Genomic DNA, 24,051 nt, shown 5'->3' on the forward strand with positions numbered 1-24,051 from the left:
TTTGAAATTTTTATTCAATTCCTTATCCTATTATACATCTATACTGTAAATGAGCTATGTCACATCAAAGGATCTTATAAATAGTCCAGATTGAGTCTAGTTTCTCAACATTTTGTTACTGTGTATTTTTCTATTACAGGCATTCATACAATAATTTTGTAACATAATGTTATGTAGGTACTAAAAAGTTTGTATTTATTTATGCAAATTATTAAGTACTATAATAAACACCTCTAGAGTACTTACACTTTCATGAAGAGAAAAAAGTGTTAAGAGAAGTCCTTTAAACATTGAAGTGTGATTCACCACGAAAGTAGTTTGCTAGTATAAAAAGGAAGAAAATAACTAAAGCAAATATATGACATCATAAGTTTCAATGTTGTTCACACCCATTTTTTTGAATGATCTAAATTTAAAGACCATGGATGAAATTTCTTGTTAGTGTACCGTATGTGGCCAATACAGAGGATATTTTGTTTATGTGTTACTTAATGCCTTTAAGTGGGAAAAAAATCTCTAGTTTTCTGAAGACCCTTTACTTCCTATTATTCTATAAGCATACAATTGGAATATTTACTATGCCAGCTTGGCTCCTGAGAGATTTGAGTGTGTAATTCCTCATGAATGTGGTAACTTGCTTACAGTGTGTCCACTTTCAGCAAAGTGGATAAACTTGGTTCAGACCAACTATCCTTTATATTAGAACTAGAAAACATAAATCAAATTTTATATATATTATTTATGTGTATTCACATATAAATACACACACATATACATACATATACGTGTGTGTGTGTGTGTGTGTGTGTGTGTGTGTGTGTGTATAAAATTACAAAACCCAAGTCTAATCATAAGAAACATATCAGCTAAATATATATATTTAGGGGGACATTCTTTAAAACATTTGACTAGTACTCTTCAAAACTGTCAAGGTCATCCATAATAAGCAGAGTGTTACAGCCAAGGTGAGTCTAAGGAAACATGACAATGAAATGTAATGTGGTATACTGGATGGACTACTGAAATGAGAAAGAAAAAGGAAATTAGGGAAAAGTAAAATACTCTAAATAAAGTACTAACTTATGTATCAATAATTGTTCATTAATTTTAAAAAATGCACCAGAATAACATAGTGTTAATAATAGACGAAACAGGGTATGGTGTATATGAGATCTCTCTGTTCTATCTTTGTGATTTTTTTGACACATACAAAATAAATAAAAATAAAGTGTTTATTACAAAATGCTGCAAAAGCAAAAAGCATAAGTCCATGAAGATTATAGGAACAAACTACAAGTAGGTTCAAAATGGAGATTTTAAAATGTGCCATGGAAATATGTTTAAATATACTAGTATAATATTTTTTAAAACCTGTATTCTCACATTCATAAAAAGTCATAATTGCAAATATCAAGTAAAAGAAAAGCATCATTACATAAACCAATTAGCTAATGTCCCTCAACTAATCACAAGATAGAATCAATGATTAACTTGTTTAAATATTTATATCTAGCTCCTACCAATATCTATTCATAGGCACTGGTTAAATAAATTGTGCATAGTGGAAATATTAGAAAAATAAACACAGTGCAAATAGTCAACTGAAGAAAGCAGAAAAATTAAAATTTAAATACAAAACATATAGTTTAGAAATCATAAAAATGGTAGGATTGATAAATAGATTAAAAGATTCATTCCTCAAAAAGCAAGCAAGAAAAAGAGAGAAACATTAGCAAATTCAAATTAGAAAATAAAAATTATTAAATACATATATATACACACACAAATTTAATTTAAATATTGAAGACATTCTTTTAGAATTTCAATTGTTCAATTTTAAGGCACTAAAATATCACAAAAATTTTCCTTAATAAGTATTAGGAAATTGATGTAGAATTATTGAATGAATGGGGTTCTGTTTCAACTCTAATATTTTCCTCTACAAATATGTGAGGGATTTTCCTGTGATCCTTTTACTGCACAGCCTAAAGCTAATGGCATACTCCTTTTACATCCTCAACAAAAAGTTCTTCTGTATAAATTTACATTAATAAGGTTTTAATGTACAATATGAGACTATAGTTAATAAAACTGAATTGGATTAGGGATTTTCATCAAATAAGTATATTTTAGCTTCTATTGTCAAAAAAAGTAATGATGAGAGATGATAGATATTTTAATCTGCTTCACTATAGTAAACATTTTACTATCTATGTGTATCCTATAACATCATGCTGTAAACCTCAAATATGCACAGTAAAATATATTTTTAAAAATTTACATCGATAGATCAGTATCCCAACAGCCTGATATAAATCAGTAGAGTGTCAAAGTCTTTGGCAAGCAGGATGATTTCCTTTGCAATCCGCATGTCTGTCTGTGTTGTTGAAAAATTCTAAATCAGGGACCAGGAATTTTTACCACATGCTAGTAATCAAGAGTATATCTGCTTTTCCATCAAAGACAACATTTATTGATACAAATCTTTATTCCCCTTCAAGACAAATCCTTTTTCCCAGCACAATTATATTACTCCATGTATTTTTCCCAGCACAGTAATATACTCCATGTATAGTCATCTTCTAGTCATCTTGTGAAAGGTCTAAGCTTGGGGAAAAAGAAAAAAAAAATGTGTGAGGGAATTCATACTGGTCAAGAATCCAACGATAATACAAACAGTTGTTTGGTATTTTTCAAATATAGTTCTGAGTCTTTTATAACAAATCACGGTTTAATTCACACAAGTACAAGAAGGGCTATTTTAGTTTTCTATTGCTGTATAAAAATTTACCACAAACTAAGCAGTTTATAACAATATATATTTATTATCTCATGATTTATGGGTTAGGAGACTGGACGTGGATAAGCTGGTTCCTCTGTTCAAGACCTCATCGGGCTAAGGTCAATATGTCATGAAGACTGGGGTTTCATCTGGAACTCAGAGTCTTCTTCCAAGCTCATTCAGACGGTTGGCAGAATTCAGTTCCATACAGTTTTAGGATTGAGCTGCCAACTCTTAAAAGTCAACCCTCTTTATAGGGAGTTCAAAACATTGCATTTTTTTTTTTTTTCAGGCCATCGGGAAGGAGAACATCTCTTTAATGCTTCACTTTTTTTAAAGGAATCACCCAAATACTTCAGACCCATCCAAACAATCTCCCTTCCATACACTCAAAGTCAACTTATTAATAGTCTAAGCAATGATATTTCATCATATTCAACATATTCATTGGTTCCAACCACACTTAAGGGTACAGGATTATATAAGGAATGTATACCAAAGAGCTGGAATCTTAATTCTTCCTACCATAGGAAGTATGTTGAAATCTTTTCCAGCTCAGAACATAAGAATTTATTTTTCCTTTTCTAGAAGTTGCAGCTTTAAACCTGACAGAAAAAAAGTTAGTTTGAGGTAGCTTAATAGAACTTTTCTTTTAATTTCAGGATCGCCCAGTATCGATTACAGGAATTATAAATTTCAAGAGGCAGGACAGAGAAAATATGTGAAGATCAATGCTTATTTGACCAACCCAAAAGATAATTTTGGGTCTATATGCATTGTACAATAATTTGCAAGGCTTCTATATGTGAGAAAGTAATACTGACACTTTGCCTCTAACTTGTTAAGTGAATAACTCCTCTTGCTAATGGTAGCACAATTTGTCAGCTGCGCTGTTAAGTCAGGGTCACAGTAAAATCGGGTGGATGCCTAAGACTTGCATCTTTTAAATCAAGAATATTCCCAGAAGTGGGATTGCTGGATCGTATGGAAGATCTGTCTGTAGTTGATTGAGAAACCTCCATACTGTTTTCCATAGTGATTGTACTAATTTACAGTCCCGCCAACAGTATAGGAGCGTTCCCTTCTCTCCACATCCTTGCCAGCATTTGTTACACTCTGTCTTTCTGATTATAGCCAGTCTAACTGGGCTTAGGGGAGTGTGGTTTTAATCTGCACTTCCCTGATGACTAGTGATGTTAAGAATTTTTTCATGTACTTGTTGGCCATTTATAAATCTTCCTTTGAAAAATGTCTATTCAGCTCCTTTGCCCATTTTTTAAATTGGGTTATTTGGTTTTTTATGGTATAATCACCTGAGTTCCTTGTTTATTGCAGATATTAACCCCTTGTTGGATGCATAGTTACAAAAATTTTCTCTCACTCAATCTGTAGGTTGTCATTTCACTCTGTTGGTTGTTTCCTTTACCGTGAAGAAGCTTTTTAGTTTGATATAGTCCCATTTGTTTATTTTTTCTTTTAGTGCTTGTGATTTGGGGCTCATGTTCATAAAGTCTGTGCCCAGACCTAGTCTCTGAAGTGTTTCACCTATATTTTCCCTTAGTAATTTTACAGTTTCAGGTCTTATAATTAAGTCTTTAATCCATTTTGAGTTGATTTTCGTATATGGTGAGAGGTGCTTGTCTAGTTTCATTCTTCTGCATATGCATATCTAATTCTCAGCACCACTTATTGAAGAGGCAGTCTTTTCCCCAATGTATGTTCTCGTTGCCTTTGTCAAATATCAGATGGCTATAAGCCTAAGGGGTGATTTTTGGGTTCTCTATTCTGCTCCACTGGTCTGAGTGTCAATTTTTATGCCAGTACCAAATGGAAATCATCATGTCGAAGGGATACCTGCACTCCCATGTTCATTGCAGCTCTGTTCACAATAGCCAAGGTATGGAACCAACCTAAATGTCCATCGATGGATGATTGAATAAGGAAAATGTGGTGTGTGTGTGTGTGTGTGTGTGTGTGTGTGTGTGTGTGTGTGTATCACTATAGAGTACTACTCTGCCATATAAAAAGAATGAAATTCTCCTATTCACAACAACATGGATGAGCTTGGAGAAACTTATGTTGAGTGAAATAAGCAAAACACAGAGGGAAAAATACCACATGTACTCACTCATAAATGGGAGGTAAGAAAGAAAGAAAGAAGGAAAGAAAGACCACAGTGGTGCATTAGACCTGAAGAGTCCAGGGATACAAAGCAGAGTGGCGGAAGAGGGGATGAGGAGGAAGTTGGGGGTAATTTAATGTGGGACACGGGGTATAATCACAATTTGTGGTAATGGGAATGCTGCCAGTATGGATCTGGCCATCACATCATGGGCATGGGTGGTGTCAATCAGCTTTGTATCCCATGAATATTCATAATGAATTTTTTAAAATGCAATAAAAGCAGAGGAGAGTAAAATAAGATTTACAATATCTAATTCAAGCTACATAAGAAGACATGATAGATAATATAAGAGGAAAAATAGGTGGAGAAAAAGTGGCTGAGAATTTTCTAGAATTGATGAAGAAAGCCTTAAACTCAGTTACAGACTTATAGTAAAATTAAAAGCATACAATGGGTAGAAATCATTTTTAAAAAATAATTAAACCTATAATTATTGTAAATGAAAAAATGTAATATAGTTTTCAATTGTAAGAGTAAATAATGATCAACTGAGAGTTATGTACTCAAGAATCAATGATCAATGTTTTTCCAAGAAAAAAAGGAATATACTAATACATATACATATATTTATGTATGTATATTATAAAATACAAAATCAAATTCACAAGAGAACTCTATATGCTATTTGACTAAAGAATGTAGGATAAAAAATAAGCTAAATACAAAAGAAAATATAAAATTATAAAAATTCCAACTTTTGTACGTGTACTAAGGTGATGATGAAATAGTAGCTGTGGGAAAATAAAGCAAGAAAGGAATAAATAAACAAATAAATAAAACTAGAATATTAATCATATCTTAACAGCTTTCCATTGAAATTAAAACTCACTCTGGAAATTAGATGAAGGGATTGTTTAAATTAAGTTTTCTTCCTTGGGTTACACAGTCAATTTTTTCTGCTGGTGCCTGGCACTCCCATTCTGTGGTTTTGCGGTGCTTCTTGAATTCTTCAGAGGGTCCTTGTGCTTTCTTACTTATGTTTGTTGTTTCAAAAATATTAGGATACCTGGAAAAAAAAGAGAAATTTCCATTGAAGATTCATAAGGTAGTAAAATCATTCTCAGAAACCAATTTTTTAAGTCATTCAAAAATAGTTTCTAATTGTGATTTCTTACATCACTCAAAAATTGTTGAGCTAATTAGAACATAGTCTGGAAAGAGATGAGGGAATAATTCTCAGTACAATCTGCTATTGTTTCTCTTTCTCTCACATATCTGTTTCCTTCATTTTCTTTTATCAATCAGTGAAATTTAATATGTATTTGTTGCATTCTTGGCATAGTTTTCTTTGTATTGTAAATACTTAATAAATATCTAATTTAATTGATTGTTCTTCTTCAGTGTCCTGTTTTGCACTTCAGTTGTGAGTGACAGAAAATGACTAGCATGTCTAGGCATAAGAAAGTGTTGATAGAATAATACCAATTTGGGTTTAGCAGTGTTTTAAAATTACAAAAACATTGTGACAAAAACAATTTTGATAGTTCATCTCTAAAATGTTCCTGCTATCACAATTACCATTTACTTGCCTGCATTTCATGCATGTTATTATTTTTCTTTTCAGAATAGCTTTTCTCCCTGAATATTATTTGTTTTTATAATTATTCCGTGTATATTTTTTCATTTGGCTCTACATGTATATTTTCTTTGTGTAGAATTTTTTTGTGATAAAAAAAAGTGTTTTCTGGGGAAATACCTTAATTACAAGATTATTTCAGTAATTATTTTTAACTATTTTACTTACTGAGTCTCTCTACTAGAAAATTTTTTAAATTGATTTTACAAATTTCCTTTTAAAAAATACCACCTAAATAGGAAAATTTCATGAGAGTAAAATAAAAGTAGAGTAAAATGACAGTTGTTGCCTGAAACGAGATAAAAGACCTCCAGTAAGACGTTGTGTTCTTTTTCCCTTTGCTTTTGAGTCCTCCCTATTTTGATCTATCTTTCAATGCTTAATATATTTCCTTATCATATTACACCAAGGAATTGTGTCATACAAGCTATTTTAACCTAAAGCAACACTATACCTCCTTTTCCATGCATAACTCCATTTTTGTTTCTGAAACATTAAAGTTTATAGATAACTATGCAATATGCAAATTTCATGCCTCCTCATATGAGTGATGTATAATCCAATTTTCTCCTTTTTTACCTATCAAAATTAAAATACGACTTTACAGCCTGAATGATGATTATCCTATTCTGATGTTTATGTTTTTCTCTCTTTTGTCTATAATCAGAGATTCTTTGAATTATGTGATTGGCAGTAATTTTTAAAATGCTTACAGCAACAAACCTAACACGTATTCACACAAATACATTCTTTTTAGTCAGGCATCAGCTAGTTCTCTTAGTAATTTGCTCTCCATCTCTCTTAACAGTGATTGGTCATTTTCTACATCCTAATACTCATTTTCCTAATTTTATCATTACATGTCTGTTGCACTTCTATTTAATGTCTTCACAATTGGCATGTTAAAAGAGGAAGTGACGGCCAAAATAAATGGGAACAATCTGCTCTAGAAATCATGACCTATTATTTTACTTGTGAATATGCATTTCTGTAGTATTACTTTGTTTAAAGCAGAAATTATGCAAGCTACTATATGCTTACCTCTTCCAAAATGTCACATAAATAGAAATAGATACACATGTAGAATGATACAAATAGATAGATATAGATTACCACTGTTCTATCACCTCAATATTACTTATGATTATCCAGTAGATAGACTGATAACTGGGAAGTTTAAGGTGAGGGATCGATCTCCACTTCTACAATTAATTTTCTTACGAAAGTTGTAATGTGCTAACAAATGGTGAATTGCTCAGTTAGTAATAGTTATTGAGGCTGAAGCACAATTTTCCTATTGATTACAGGACGTTTTGATAATTTTCTAGCCACTTGAGCTTCTTCCACAATACTGATACTATTCATTACCTCTCAGCAAAGATATTTCACAGGGTGGAATTTTTAACTCATGCTGATTGTGAATAAAAGTAGGTTTTTCTCCTCTCAAAAAATTCTTTGAAATGGTAAAGGAAGAAATGCACCTTATAAAAGTGAACGAATTGTCAATTGACCAGTAATTCTTGTGCCGTTTTCCACAGGGCAAAATGAAGAATTCTATAAGGGAGAAGAAGGGGAAAACACCATAAAATTGGCGTGGATTCTCTCACTGGATAAGAAGGAAAAAAAAAGTGTCTCAGACAAAGAAAAGAGACTCTGTACTTGAAATATAATGAAAGTGATTTTTCTGAACAGACGAAGCAGATGGCATTTACAAAAGCAACTAAACTTTGTGAACAGTGTAGTTTTCTTTGGTTCTCTTCTTTTCAGAGAATATACCACTTGAAAAAGTAATGGGTATCAAAGTTGATTACCAAGACTTCACTCCATGAAACCCGCTCAAATTTAACCCTTGCTACTTCTAACTCAATTTTGTCAATAACCATTATTTCTACTGAGTAATAAGCAATATATTTTGGGAAGAGTATTATATAGGCTTATCATTAAAGTTACTATTTTTACAAATCTTACATTCAAAACCAAGAAAAACATAAATAATAAATCAACATGATAAATCTAAAAAAAAAAAAATTTAGCTCCCTAAAACTGACCAATCCTTCTGGTAGGTAAATAATGTTTTCAACATTCCATTAACAGTGTCCAGCATAAAGCAGGTGATTGATAACATGCATATTCTCTCTATCACCTTTGAAAAAACTCAGACAAATTTAAGTACCAATTATATGGTAAAAAATTTGTGTCCATATTCCTTAGGCATAAATGCAATATCAATTACATATATGTGGCATCATGAATATAAAAATTTGAGTCCAAATGAAGCCAAGCGACTATGGATATATGTATAACTTTTGTGTTGACCAGCTGAAACAATGGTCTAAAAACAAGCAGGAAGAGTCTTGGATTCACTGAATTTTAGAGTTATATGTTCTATTATATGTCTCAGACCCTGCCTTTTATAGATGATAAATTTGAGGCTCTATGTAGTCACATGATTTACTTTACGTTCTATGGCTAATAACTACAATGCTTTAGAATAATAACCAGTTTATAATCCCCTGATATACAGACATTCAAGTCTTTTCTTATTTCTCTATATTTCCTTCTAGTGAACTTATTCATTTCCACAGCTACATTTCCTTTCTAAGTGTCGACAGTACCAAATCTTTATGTCCTGCTCCAACATCTCCTCCTTTGCTCAGACTCATATGTCCAACCACCTGCCATCGATGTATCACAGATTCCTCAAAATCACAATGCCAAGAATGAAACTCTTCTTCCTCGTAACATCAGCTTTTACAGACAGTATCACTAATTGACTCAGCTTCCAGCCAGAGCAGTGGATGTCATCCTTGAGGATGTCCTTTCCTCTGTTCTCGTATACCATCAATCACATTTTCCAAGGATCTTTCTGTTCTTACCATTCCCACTCCTCTACCTACTTTATACCTTGAGCTTCCTGCAAAAACCTCCTAGGAAGATACTCTGAATCCATCCTATAGCCATAGAAAACTTTTTCTGTTATTTCATTTCCTCAAATGCTCTGTCTCACTTAGAACATGCTGTTTTCCTCCTGAATCTTCTTCCCACCATATACAAACTCTAGCAACGAGGCTAATTTGAGTCATCCCTCATACTCAAGCCAAATGCAATTCCTTAATCAAGTTTTGTCTGCCTGATTTAAATGTTCCTTGTTGCCTGAATTAAATGTTCCTGCCATTTGCTTCTATAGCTATGTCCTTCCTCCTTTTAATAGCAGATATTATACTGTTCATACTTTATTTTTTCTCATAATCCTCCCTACCCATCTTAATTAATCTGTGGAAAGGTGGAAATTATGCTTTTCTTATTTAGTGTTATATCTCCAAAGTCTATTCTAGGGCTAGAACATTAGCAATCTTTCAATAAATAATTATGATATAAATAATAAGCAACTGCATAAATGAATGTCAGATGTCATCCTTCAAAATCAAGCAAGAATGCAAAAATTGAAAAGCTATATTTCTTAACAGCCCATACTTTTCTACTATCCATATGAAAATTAAAATATGTCAATCTTTGCTTGGTTCCTAATTTTATTTAACCTCTAAAATATATCTTCTTTCCTTGTATCAGCATGAGCGAAGTTTGACCAGATAACCTAATCTTTAAAAACTAGGCCATTACACACTAAAATTTCCCCAAAGGAAATAAAAATTTCTAACAATTTATTTGTAAAGAATATTCACAAATTACTTGATTAATTTTTGAATACCTTTATTTTAAGTTTATTCATAAGATAGTTTAATCCATTTTATTCACCACTGAAGTTTTGAAAAACATTATTTTAGGAGGTAGCAATTTACTATTTGTCCAGGTTTGAGTATAATGAGGCATAAAATGTCATGTTGATTTTTTTATAAAATTGAAGTTACTTGCTATCTGGAGGACCATCCATATTTTCTAATTTCCCATTGTGTTAGCCTGGCATCACCCAGAAAAAGACCCCGACAGTATTAGTGCAAGTAGTTTATTTGTGCAACTAGTCTATTTAGTAGATGATTCTAGTAAACAATGGCAAGGAAGTAAGAAGTGAGACAGGAAAAGGAAGACAAAATAACGTGTAAATCAGGTCCCCCACCAGAGAGGCAATGGAGCTGAAGTACTTTTATTTCAACCCCCATGAGTGTTTCCTTCAGATCTAAGGAAAGAGGGGACAGTGGTTAACGCCACCTGAAAGGTAGATAGAGAACGTCTGTAGACAAAGAAATGCAGTACTGACTGGAATTCAGACCAACACACACTGAAATGTAAAAAAAAACAAGAGAACCTGGACATTTGTTACATTCATTATATAATACTTCTGGACAGTACAAACTAAAGCACAATAACACATTTCCATATTACACAAACTGAAAAATATTAACAACTATAATCTGTTTTAGCAGACTTGTACCTCTGGCCATGACAGAAACCTGAGACTAGATGTACCTTCCTCATTCAAATAAAAACCTGGACAAATTTATGAAATGATTGTTTTCAGACATCATGTATGCTGTGGGTTGACTGAATTGTTTCCCCCAAAAGCCATTTATTAGACGCTTATTTTCCACTGTAACTGTTGAGGGTGAGAAATCCTATTATGATAATCAAAAGGTGGAGCTTTGAAGAGGTGATTAGATTATAGGACCATACTGTAGTGAATGGATTAATAATGGTGGTCAGAGGTGTGGATCTGAGGGCTTTAAAAAGAGAATGAATAAGGAAGTTAGTCTCTGCTCCACCATTTTTTGCCATGTGAGTTCCATGCATTGCTGTAAAGCCACCACCAAAGAAGACTCTCACTATAAGTCTTCCCTGGACTGTAGACATCCCAGCCTTTGAAACTGTAAGCACTAAATTTTGTTTCCTTTGTGAATTACCCAGTTCTGTGTATTTTGTTATAAGCAACAGAAACGGACTAATACAACGTCTCAAGCTGTGTAGGGATATGATTTCTGAAAGAATGGAAACAAAGGAGGTGGGTGTCCTCCATAGCACAGGACCCCAGTACAAGGAGACAAATTCCAAGTATCAGTGTGCTCTATGGACTTGGAGAAATGGAATTTCAGAGAGATTTTTACTTATTTCTTTATTGTGTTAAGAACACTGAACACAAGCTGTATTCTCTTAAAGTATTGTTCTCTATAAGCATATTGTTCTACCACAGATTTCTAGAACTTATTCATGGAGTTCAGGGAGATTTGGCTGGAATTTGCAAGACAAACTACTAGTGAATTGGAAGCTATTTAGAGAAATCTGAAAAGGGTCTTTTTGAATCATTATATGAGGACAGAAATGCCCTGATACCAATACTAGACAAATATATTATATGAAGATGAGTCTACAGACCAATGACTCTCATGAACATAGACACAAAAAAATTCTTCATAAAACATTAGCAAATTGAATCACACTATATAAAACACACAGAAAATTCTGACCAAGTAAATTTTATCACAGGAATGCAAGTTTAGTTTAATGTTTAAAAACAAAAATGTGCTTATCTCTGTTAATAGAATAAAGAATAACAAGCATAGGATCATCTCAATAGATACAGAAGTATACATTTGCAAAAGCACCAACACTTATTCAAATTAAACCTTTTCAACCTGACGAATGACATCCATGTTAAGAAATATTTGTTTTTCTACTTTTATGGAAAAAAGTTGTATGATTAGTTTATTTCTTTGTTAATCACTTGATTGACTTCACCAATGAAGCCATCTGTGAATAGATTTTTTTTTTTTTGTCTTAGTTTTCAACTGTTAACACAATATCTTTATTGAATATAGGACTACTCAGATTACCTACTCTTTCTTGAATGACCTTTTATAGTACATAATTTTCTAGTAGTTTGTCCATTACATCTACTATCAAATTTATTGGTACAAATGTGTTCATTATATTATCTTTAGTTCTTTATGTATGCACAGAAAACTCTATTTCATTTATGATAATGTAAATCATATTTTTCTCTCCTTTTTCTTGATTATTCTTCCTATAGGTACATCAATTTTGTGATCTTTTCAAAGAAGCAATTGCTTTCACTGATTTTATTCATCAGTTTGTTTTAGTTTCTATGGAAGGTCAAAAATTAACATCATTCTTAATGGTAAAATACTGAGTACTTACACCTAGGATCAGGAATTTGGCAAGAATGTTAGCTTTCACCATTTCTCTCAATATTGTACATGTCCTCTTAGTAAAAATTGGACAATAAGAAGTGACACACAAATGGAAAATTAAAATTAAAATTCTGTTATTCACATGCAAAATTATTTTCTATGCAAAAAAATAGTAGGAAGATACAAGTTTTAGTGGTAATATTGCAAATCTCAATACTATCAAAAAACAATTACAATTTAAAGTAAATCAGACATTTGCAATATCAATAACTACATGAGAGGATTAGGAAAAAAAAATTAACAAATGTTATGCAAGAGCTGTATGTTGAAGAATAGAAATCCTCTTCTGGCTATTTACCCAAGAGAAGTTGAACTATATCAGCAATTAAAAGGAATGAATTGCAAAACCATTGATGAATCTCAAAAACATTATCCTGCAAAAATGAACCCAGACACAAAAGAGGACAAGCCGTATGAATCCAGTTATATGAAATTATAGAAACAGAACTAATCTTTAGTTGCAGAAAGATTATTAGTACTTTCCTAGGGCTGGGGTGTGGTTGGTAAGGATTGAGTACAAAAGGAAAGCAGAAAATTTATGTGAGCTGTAAGAGCCCACCACAGCGAATAGTTGCAGATTAGTAGCCTTAGAAGAGCCATTTTGTAGAATACAACTTTAAGCAGAATGCTAGCCATAAAGAAATCTTTTTGTAACTTTGGCTCACAGCATAGCCCATGAGAAAACACTGCAGAGCTTAGTGCTTAAAAATAAAACAAGAAAATAAGAGATAATCAACAACTTGCAGAATTAACCATTCTTCCTTTGAAGTCACAGCTGTCAGGAACAACACAGCATCCAGCTTTTGGGAACCAGATAATGCTCATGTTCCAAGGATGAGTTAGAGTTACAGGACTGGCCATGAAATAACAAAAGCTGGAAGTCTGCAAGATTGTACATAGTAGCCGCCTGATGAGAATAACTTCCTACTTTTGTTTCTCAACACTTTTCCCTTTAAAAATCCTTGCTGAGACTCCTGAACATTTGAGATAGTTTTAGTTTGACTGTCTCCCAAGCCTGATAATAAACTCCCTACCTCACATCAACATTTGTTTCTGAGATGAGAACAGCCAAACTTGGGCACCAGAAACAGTTCAATGGCAGTATTCTGCTTCCTGATTGTGTTGGTATTTACACGGGACTTACACAGATTTCAAATCTCAACTTACACTTAAAATGAATGCATTTTATTGTATGTAAAGTACAACAAAGTATGTGAGCATTTTTTTGTATGATACTCTTTATCAGACTGCAGCTGCTCCCTTCTCTTATTTTTATGAGTTTTACAGCATGAGTAAACTTGAATTTTATCAAGTTTAATAAAATCCTTTTATTCTGCCTCTCTTGAAATTCTTTAATCTATTGATGTGGCAAATTACATAGGAATATTTTCAAAAATTTCTATTTGGAAAGAATTTTATTTATTTATTTTTTTTTTTTTATTTTTTTTTTTTTCTTGCAAAACTGAAACTTTATTCCAATTAAATAACAACTCTCTTTCCTCCACCCCCAGCCCCAAGCACGTGGAAATTGTCATTCTACTTTCTGTCTCTGAGAATTTGACTACTCTAGGTACCTCATACAAGTGGAAGCATACAGTATTTGTCCTTTTGTGACTGGTTTATTTCACTTAACAAAATGTTCTCAACGTTCATCCATGTTGTAGTAGATGTCAGGATTTCTTTTTTTTTTTTTTTTTTTTTTAGATTTATTATTTTATTTTTTATTTTTTTTATTTTTTTTTCTTAAATTTTATTTTGTCGATATACATTGTAGCTGATTAATGCTCCCCATCACCAAAACCTCCCTCCCTTCTCCCTCCCCCCCTCCCCCCCAACCATGTCCTTTCTGTTTGTTTGTTGTATCAACTTCAAATAATTGTGGTTGTTATATCTTCTTCCCCCCCCCCCAGTTTGTGTGTGTATGTGTGTATGTGTGTGTGTGAATTTATATATTAATTTTTAGCTCCCACCAATAAGTGAGATCATGTGGTATTTCTCTTTCTGTGCCTGACTTGTTTCACTTAATATAATTCTCTCGAGGTCCATCCATGTTGTTGCAAATGGCAGTATTTCATTCGTTTTTATAGCTGAGTAGTATTCCATTGTGTAGATGTACCACATTTTCCGTATCCACTCATCTGATGATGGGCATTTGGGCTGGTTCCAACTCTTGGCTATTGTAAAGAGTGCTGCGATGAACATTGGGGAACAGGTATACCTTCGACTTGATGATTTCCATTGCTCTGGGTATATTCCCAACAGTGGGATGGCTGGGTCGTATGGTAGATCTATTTGCAATTGTTTAAGGAACCTCCATACCATTTTCCATAGAGGCTGCACCATTTTGCAGTCCCACCAACAATGTATGAGAGTTCCTTTTTCTCCGCAGCCTCGCCAGCATTTATCGTTCATAGTCTTTTGGATTTTAGCCATCCTAACTGGGGTTAGATGGTATCTCAATGTGGTTTTGATTTGCATTTCCCGGATGCTGAGTGATGTTGAGCATTTTTTCATATGTCTGTTGGCCATTTGGATATCTTCCTTAGAGAAATGCCTACTTAGCTCTTTTGCCCATTTTTTAATTGGGTTGCTTGTTTTCTTCTTGTAAAGTTGTTTGAGTTCCTTATATATTCTGGATATTAATCCTTTGTCAGATGTATATTTTGCAAATATTTTCTCCCACTCTGTTGGTTGTCTTTTAACTCTTTTAATTGTTTCTTTTGCTGTGCAGAAGCTTTTTAGTTTGATATAATCCCATTTGTTTATTTTTCCTTTGGTTGCCCGTGCTTTTGGGGTCGTATTCATGAAGTCTGTGCCCAGTCCTATTTCCTGAAGTGTTTCCCCTATGTTTTCTTTAAGAAGTTTTATTGTCTCAGGGTGTATATTTAAATCCTTAATCCATTTTGAGTTGATTTTAGTATATGGTGAGAGGTATGGATCTAGTTTCATTCTCCTGCATAACGATATCCAGTTATCCCAGCACCACTTGCTGAAGAGGCAGTCCCTTCCCCAGTGAATAGGCTTGGTGCCTTTGTCAAAGATCAGATGGCAGTAAGTGTGAGGGTTGATTTCTGGATTCTCTATTCTATTCCATTGGTCAGTGTGTCTGTTTTTATGCCAGTACCATACTGTTTTGGTTATTATAGCTTTGTAGTATAGCTTAAAGTCAGGTAGTGTTATGCCTCCAGCTTTATTTTTTTTGCTGAGCATTGCTTTGGCTATTCGTGGTCTTTTATTGTTCCATATAAATGTCTGAATAGTTTTTTCCATTTCTGAGAAAAATGTCTTTGGAATTTTGATGGGGATTGCATTGAATTTGTATATCACTTTGGGTAGTATGGACATTTTCACTATGTTGATTCTTCCAATCCAAGAGCATGGGATATCTTTCCATCTTCTTGTATCCTCTCTAATTTCTCTCAGCAGTGGTTTGTAGTTCTCATTATAGAGATTTTTCACCTCCTTGGTTAACTCAATTCCTAAGTATTTTATTTTTTTGGTGGCTATTGTAAATGGGCAGGCTTTCTTGATTTCTCCTTCTGCATGTTCACTATTGGAGAAAAGAAATGCTACTGATTTTTGTGTGTTGATTTTGTATCCTGCTACTGTGCTGAAATCATTTATCAATTCCAACAGTTTTTTTGTAGAGGTTTTAGGCTGTTCGATATATAGGATCATGTCATCTGCAAACAGGGACAGTTTGACTTCATCTTTTCCAATCTGGATGCCCTTTATTTCCTTCTCTTCTCTGATTGCTCTGGCTAGTACTTCCAACACTATGTTGAATAGGAGTGGTGAGAGTGGGCATCCTTGTCTAGTGCCTGTTCTTAAAGGAAAAGCTTTCAGCTTTTCCCCATTCAGGATGATATTGGCAGTGGGTTTGGCATATATGGCTTTAATTATGTTGAGATACTTTCCCTCTATACCTAACTTATAGAGGGTCTTTGTCATGAATGAGTGCTGAACTTTATCAAATGCTTTTTCAGCATCTATAGAGATGATCATATGGTCCTTGTGTTTGAGTTTATTAATATGGTGTATCACATTTATTGATTTGCATATGTTGAACCAACCTTGCATCCCTGGGATGAATCCCACTTGATCGTGATGAATAATTTTTCGTATGTGTTGCTGTATTCTGTTTGCTAGTATTTTAGTGAGGATTTTTGCATCTATATTCATCAAGGATATCGGCCTGTAGTTTTCTTTTTTGGTTATATCTTTACCTGGTTTTGGTATCAGGATGATGTTTGCTTCATAGAATGAGTTTGGGAGATTTGCGTCCGTTTCAATCTTTTGGAATAGTTTGTAAAGAATCGGTGTCAATTCCTCTTTGAATGTTTGGTAAAATTCTGCTGTGAATCCATCTGGTCCTGGGCTTTTCTTTGTTGGGAGCCTTCTGATAACAGCTTCAATCTCCTTTATTGTTATTGGTCTGTTCAAATTTTCTACGTCTTCACGGTTCAGTTTTGGGAGCTTGTGTGTGTCCAGAAATTTATCCATTTCCTCCAGATTTTCAAATTTGTTGGCGTATAGTTGTTTATAGTAGTCTCGAATGATTCCTTGTATTTCAGATGAATCAGTTGTAATATCGCCTTTTTCATTTCTAATTTTTGTTATTTGAGTCTTCTCTCTTCTTTTTTTTGTTAGCCATGCTAATGGTTTGTCAATTTTATTTATCTTTTCAAAAAACCAACTTTTTGATTCGTTGATCTTCTGAATTGTTTTTTGGTTTTCAATTTCATTCAGTTCTGCTCTGATCTTAATGATTTCTTTCCGTCTGCTAACTTTAGGTTTGGATTGTTCTTGTTTTTCTAGTTCTTTAAGGTGAAGTGTTAGGTTGTTCACTTGCCATCTTTCCATTCTTCTGAAGTGAGCATTTAATGCAATAAATTTTCCCCTCAATACTGCTTTTGCAGTATCCCACAGGTTTTGGTATGATGTATCATTGTTTTCATTAGTTTCAATAAACTTTTTGATTTCCTGCTTGATTTCTTCTTGGACCCATATGTCATTAAGTAGAATGCTGTTTAATTTCCATGTGTTTGTATAGTTTCCAGAGTTTTGTTTGTTATTAATTTCTAGTTTTAATCCATTGTGGTCTGAGAAGATACATGGGATAATTCCAATTTTTTTGAATTTATTGAGACTTGATTTGTGACCTAATATGTGATCTATCCTGGAGAATGATCCATGTGCTGATGAGAAGAATGAATATTCTGAGGTTGTTGGGTGGAATGTTCTGTAGATATCTGTCAATTCCAATTGGTCTAGAGTCTTGTTTAGATCTTGTGTTTCTCTACTGATTCTTTGCCTAGATGATCTGTCTAATATTGACAGTGGAGTGTTCAGGTCCCCTGCTATTATGGTATTAGTGTCTATTTCCTTCTTTAGGTCTAATAGAGTTTGTTTTATAAATCTGGCTGCTCCAACATTGGGTGCGTACATATTTATGATTGTTATGTCTTCTTGATGGATCAGTCCTTTTATCATTAAGTAGTGTCCCTCATTGTCTCTTTTTATGGTTTTTAGTTTAAAGTCTATTTTGTCAGATATAAGAATAGCCACTCCAGCTCGTTTTTCTTTTCTGTTTGCATGGTAAATCTTTTTCCATCCTTTTACTCTTAGTCTGTGTGAATCTTTATGGGTGAGGTGGGTCTCTTGTAGGCAGCATATAGTTGGGTCCTGCTTTTTGATCCAGTCAGCCAGTCTGTGTCTTTTAATTGGGGAATTTAAGCCTTTAACATTAAGAGTTGTTATTGAAAGGTGTTGATTTATTCTTAGCATTTTATTGGTTGTTTGGTTGTCTTAGGTGTCTTTTGTTCCTTGCTTTCTGATTTACTCTTTGGTTTCTTTGTTTGTTGGTTCCTTAGGTTGTAGATAGTGTTTTTGTTAGCTTGTTTTCTCTTCATGAATGCCATTTTTATTGTACTAGCGGGTTTAGATTTTTCTTAGGTTTTTATGGCAGTGGTAGTTATTTTTCAGGAACCAAACCCAGTACTCCCTTGAGGATTTCTTGTAAGGGTGGTCTTGTGGTAGTGAACTCCCGCAGTTTTTGTTTGTCTGAGAAATATACTATTTGCCCCTCATTTCGGAAGGATAGCCTTGCAGGGTAGAGTATTCTTGGCTGGCAATCTTTGTCTTTTAGTATTTTGAAAATATCATCCCATTCCTTTCTAGCTTTTAGGGTTTGTGATGAAAAGTCTGATGTTAACCTGATTGGGGCTCCCTTATAGGTGATTTGACGCTTCTCTCTTGCAGCTTTTAAGATTCTCTCTTTGTCTCTGAGTTTTGCCAATTTGACTATGACATGTCTTGGAGAAGGCCTTTTTGGGTTGAATACGTTTGGAGATCGTTGAGCTTCCTGGATCTGAAGATCTGTGATTTTTCCTATACCTGGGAAGTTTTCTGCCACTATTTTGTTGAATATGTTTTCAATGGAATCTCCATTTTCCTCCCCTTCTGGAATACCCATGACTCGGATATTTGAGCGCTTGAGGTTGTCTGATATCTCTCTCATATTTTCTTCCATGTCCTTGATTCTTTTTTCTTTCTTTTTGTCTGCTTGTGTTATTTCAAACAGCCCATCTTCAAGTTCAGAGGTTCTCTCTTCAACTTCGACAAGCCTGCTGGTTAAACTCTCCGTTGTGTTTTTTATTTCGCTGAATAACTTCTTCAGTTCAGCAAGTTCTGCTACATTTTTTTTCAGGACATTGATTTCCTTGTATATTTCCTCTTTCAGATCCTGTATACTTTTCCTCATTTCATCATGATGTCTAGCTGAGTTTTCTTGTATCTCATTCAGTTTCCTTAGAATTATCACTCGAAATTCCTTATCAGTTATTTCAAGGGCTTCTTGTTCTATAGGATCTAGAGTATGAGATTTATTAACTTTTGGTGGTGTACTTTCTTGATTTTTTGTATTTCTGGTGTCTTTTTTTTGGTGTTTATTCATTGTGGCAGGGGGTTTCACAGTCCACCGGTTTAAGACTAATGACTAACTAGGATGTTGCTGTGGTTGCCAATTTGGTATGTCTCCCGCCGTGACTGCTCAGTTGGCCTCTAGTGTCTTGTGTGTGTGGTTGCCTCGGGTCTTGGGCTTCTCCGGGGATCCACCTTTCTGGTCAGCTTGGACTCTGCTGGGCTGGTGGATCACGTACCACAGGGTGTGTGATCTCTGTTGAGCTTTCACTTTCTGTACAGGACTTCTCCCCGTTCAGTGTGCTCTGGCCCAGGCTGTTAGATCGTGCAGTGGCGACCCCACCGGGTGTGTGGTTTCTGTCGAGTCTCCGCCTCCCTGGCCGCACGTCTCCCCCCTCTGTGCACACTGTGCTGGGTTGGGGCGTGTCTTCTGCACCCCTCGTCTATCAGCTGGGCCTTCAAGACCCTGCTCAGCACCGCCTCGCCCAGGAAGTCTACCAGGTTTCTGCTAGGCACAGACGACCAGTCTCTCTGGGTGCCTTTGTAGCACTGTGTAGATCTTTCTCGGGTCTTGTTCACCTTTGTATCCCCCCGGTATAAACCGAGTCTAGTGCCCGCCTGCAGCCTGCTCTCCGGCAGGTTCAAGCAGACCTGGGAACTCTCCTACCACACTATTCCCAACCAGAAATTCGTTAGGCTTTTTTCCAAACTGGTGGTCGCAGAGATGGTATCTGCCTCCCAGTAACAGGAAGTTTACCGGGGCCGGAGTCCAGGGTGTGGTGGAGTGACAGTCGGCCCGCCCGTACTTCCTAGCCCTCCCAAAACTGGTCGGGACGCCCCACACCCCCAGCCCTGCCAGAGAACCGTGGAGGGAGTGGGAGAGGAGGTTGGCCCGCAGGGTCCGGAAAGCCCCGCGCCAGGCCAAGCAAATGGGCTCAGTGATGGCCGAGCAGGGCGGAGCTGCCCGCACCTGGGAAAATGGAGGCAGCACCGGGGCAGTGAGTGGCCTGGTGGTGCAGGCGGGGAGCCGCGTTGGCATCCACCCCCCGAACAGAGCTTTGCCAGGGATCACTCACAGTGCTGTGCCAGTTCGGGCGCTCGCTCTGTCTCTGGTTTGTTGCCTTCCGTGTTCTCGGCCCTGCCGCCTCGGGCTGTTCAGTCGCGGCGCCGCTCGGGCGCTCCCAGGAGTCTTCTTTAATGCCGGCCTGAAACCTCGAATCCTGGATAGGGCAGCTGGCCGCCTTCAGTGCGGCCCCAGCCTCCGGGATCCTGGCTGCATCCACAGCAGCCCTGGCGCCGTGTTCCCTGTTTCAAGACTCACTTTTGCAGCTAAGAATCAGTTCTTTTCCTGCTCCACACTTCAAAGCTGTTGCCTGTAAATGAGGCAGCCTCTCCTGCCGGGGGCAAAGTGGCGTTGAGCCCCCACGACCGGCCAGCAGCAGCAGTCCTCCCTTAAGAGATGGCCAGAGAAAGGTCCACAAGTTTCCCGGCTGCCTGAGGCCCAGTGGCCACCTTTTCCACCTCAGCTACTCCGCGCCAGCCGCCGCAGCCGCCGCCATCTTGAAAAAACCTGGAAAGAATTTTAACTTTACATTTACAGTAAAGTTTTAAGGATAGTACAAAGAACCTCATACAGGCACTACCCAGATCACCTGTTTCAAGTATTTTCCCAAATTGCTTTACTATGAACCATTTGAAATTAAGTTAAATGTATCATTGCCCTTTTTGTCTAAATAGATCAATGTATATTTCAAACATGTTAATATATTTTCTTATGTAATCACAGTAAAATTATCAATTTCAATGTATTCATTTTATCTAAGTTTTCAAATGTATTTGTATTAAACCCTTCTACATGATTTCTTCTACTAATTGTTATTGTTACTATGGTTATAATTATTTTGTCTTCTTGCCTAGTTTATTGATTTCTGTTTTTATCTTTACTATCTCTATTCTTCTACTTTTTAAAAGTTTTCTTCTCTTTTGTTTTTCTATGTTCAAACAGTAATTATGATTAGAACTACAGTAATAATGTTAACAATGTAAATTAGCAAAATCATTTGGAAAAAGATATCTGGGATATCTACTAATGCTTCATATATGCATATTCCAGTACTTCTATTCATTTTCCTGACAGAAATCTGTATACATGTATACCAAAATACAGGTACAAGGGTGTTCATAGAAGCATTATTCATAATAACCTCACATTGTAAACAACCCAGGTAATCTAATTGGTAAATAAATTGTGATACATTTTTACTGTACCACCAATGAAAATGAATGAATTTTTGGCATACAAATAGCCAACAAGCATGTGAAAATATGTCCTAAATCACAAATCATCAGGAAAATGCAAATTAAACTTACAATGACATATCATCTTATCCCAGTTAGAATGGCTATTATAAGTAAGACAGAAAATAACAATACTGGTGAGGACACAGAGAAAAGGGAATTCTCCTCCATTGTGGGTGAGAATGTAAATTGGTACAACCACTGTGAGAAACAGTATGGAGTTTCCTTAGGGAACTAACTATTGACCTACCTTTTGATCCAACTATCCCACTACTGGTACCCAAAGAAAATGAAATCAATGTATCAGAAAGACACTTGTACTCCCATGTTCATGCAACACTATTAACAATAGCCAAGAAATGGAATAAAACTCCATGCCCATTAGTGGATGAATGGATTAAAAAACTGTGGTACATAAACACAATGAAATACTATTTATTAAAAAAAAAATCCTGTCATTTGCAGCAAAATGGATGAAACTGGAAACCATCATGCTAAGTGAAGTTAGACACAGGAAGATCTCACTCATATGTGGAACCTAAAAAAAAAAATTTAAAATGTGGTTCTCATAGAAATAGAGAGCAGAGAAATTCCAGAGAGTGTAGAGAAATTACCAGATACTGGGAGGGGAGGAGATGAAGGAGAAGAGAAGTGGTGGACTAATGGGTACAAAACTATGCGATCTACCCTAAGTGAATCACTGTTCAGTATTTGCGTGTACTGAAACAACTCACTGTACCCCAAAAATATGCACCAGTAAATGTTGAAAAAACATGATAAAAACAAAAATAAAAAAGCAAAATAAAATAAAATATCGGGATATAGGCTACCACTTTTCAAAAATTTGACATCCGAAACATTTGCTTAGATTTAGATAAAGAAATATGACTAATATATATTCGGAGTATTTATGGAAGAGGTGGGCTGATACTGCCAAAATAAAGGGTTATATCTTTTCCAAGTAGACACCCAGAGAGTCTATAGCATTACTCCAACAATCCTGCCACTACTCAAAATATTTCTCAACATCTCTTTTAAAATCACCTTTAGTTTGTGTCATAGACTTTTACATCTCTTCAGTTGTGAAAAATTTTCATCATTGTAGTGGATTGAAGTATGTCCCCCCCAAACTCACTGGAGCTTGAATTGTGTCCCCAGGTTTTATGTATTGGAAACTTGGTCCCTGCTGTGACTGTTAAGAGGGTGGGAAATCCTACTCTGGTGATTGAAAGGTGATGCCTTGGAGTGGTGAGTGGGTTGTAGGAATATGCCATAGTGAATGGATTAAATATGGTGGTCAAGAGCATGGTTCTAAGGGCTATAACAGAAGAGCAAAGAGAATGTGTCTCTTTCTCTGTTCTCTCTGCTTCCACCATCTTGGAATGTGAGGCCCCTGGGTCACTGTAGCCACCACCAGATGGACTTTGGACTTCCCAGCCTCAGAAACTGTAAGCAATCGATTTCGTTTTCTTTATAAATCTCCCAGTTCCATGTATCTTGTTTTAAGCAATAGAAAATGGACTGATACAATCATTTATGGGGAGATTTGATTTGAAGAATGGACAAAGACATTTAGAGCCAGATCTGTCAAATAAGGTGAATGATCCTTCCAAGAAATGGATATAGGTGAAGTTGCTCATATCTGGACTCATGTTATACACTCTATAGATAATAGAGCTCTTAATCTAATTACCAGATGTTTGAGGTTTTTAGTTGCATTAGAAATTGTTTCTTGACACTCTAATTGGATTGGGAAAGTTAAATGTGATAGGAGAAGTGCTTTCAACATTGCTCCTTACAATACATATGTTACACCAATAATGTAAGAGGAAAACTAAGGTGTTCAATAATCTGTTATTGTTTTAGACAGGAATCAACATTTTTAGTTTTAAAAAATACTGGTTTAAAGATGAAAATATTGTGTTATTAAATTGTTGCAAGAAGGAGATATGCTATTTAGAAAGTTTGAGCTTTTAGGCACATTATAAAATATCAGTGCATATAAAATGTGGCATACATATTAATTTTCAGAGTACTAATCTCTATGACATAAAATTTATGCTCAAAGATATTAATTTTTCTAAAAAGGCATAATCTCTTCTGAAAATGAGAGTTTTAGACTAGTTCT

Source organism: Cynocephalus volans, chromosome 13 (assembly GCF_027409185.1).
Source record: "Cynocephalus volans isolate mCynVol1 chromosome 13, mCynVol1.pri, whole genome shotgun sequence".
NCBI lineage: Eukaryota > Metazoa > Chordata > Mammalia > Dermoptera > Cynocephalidae > Cynocephalus > Cynocephalus volans.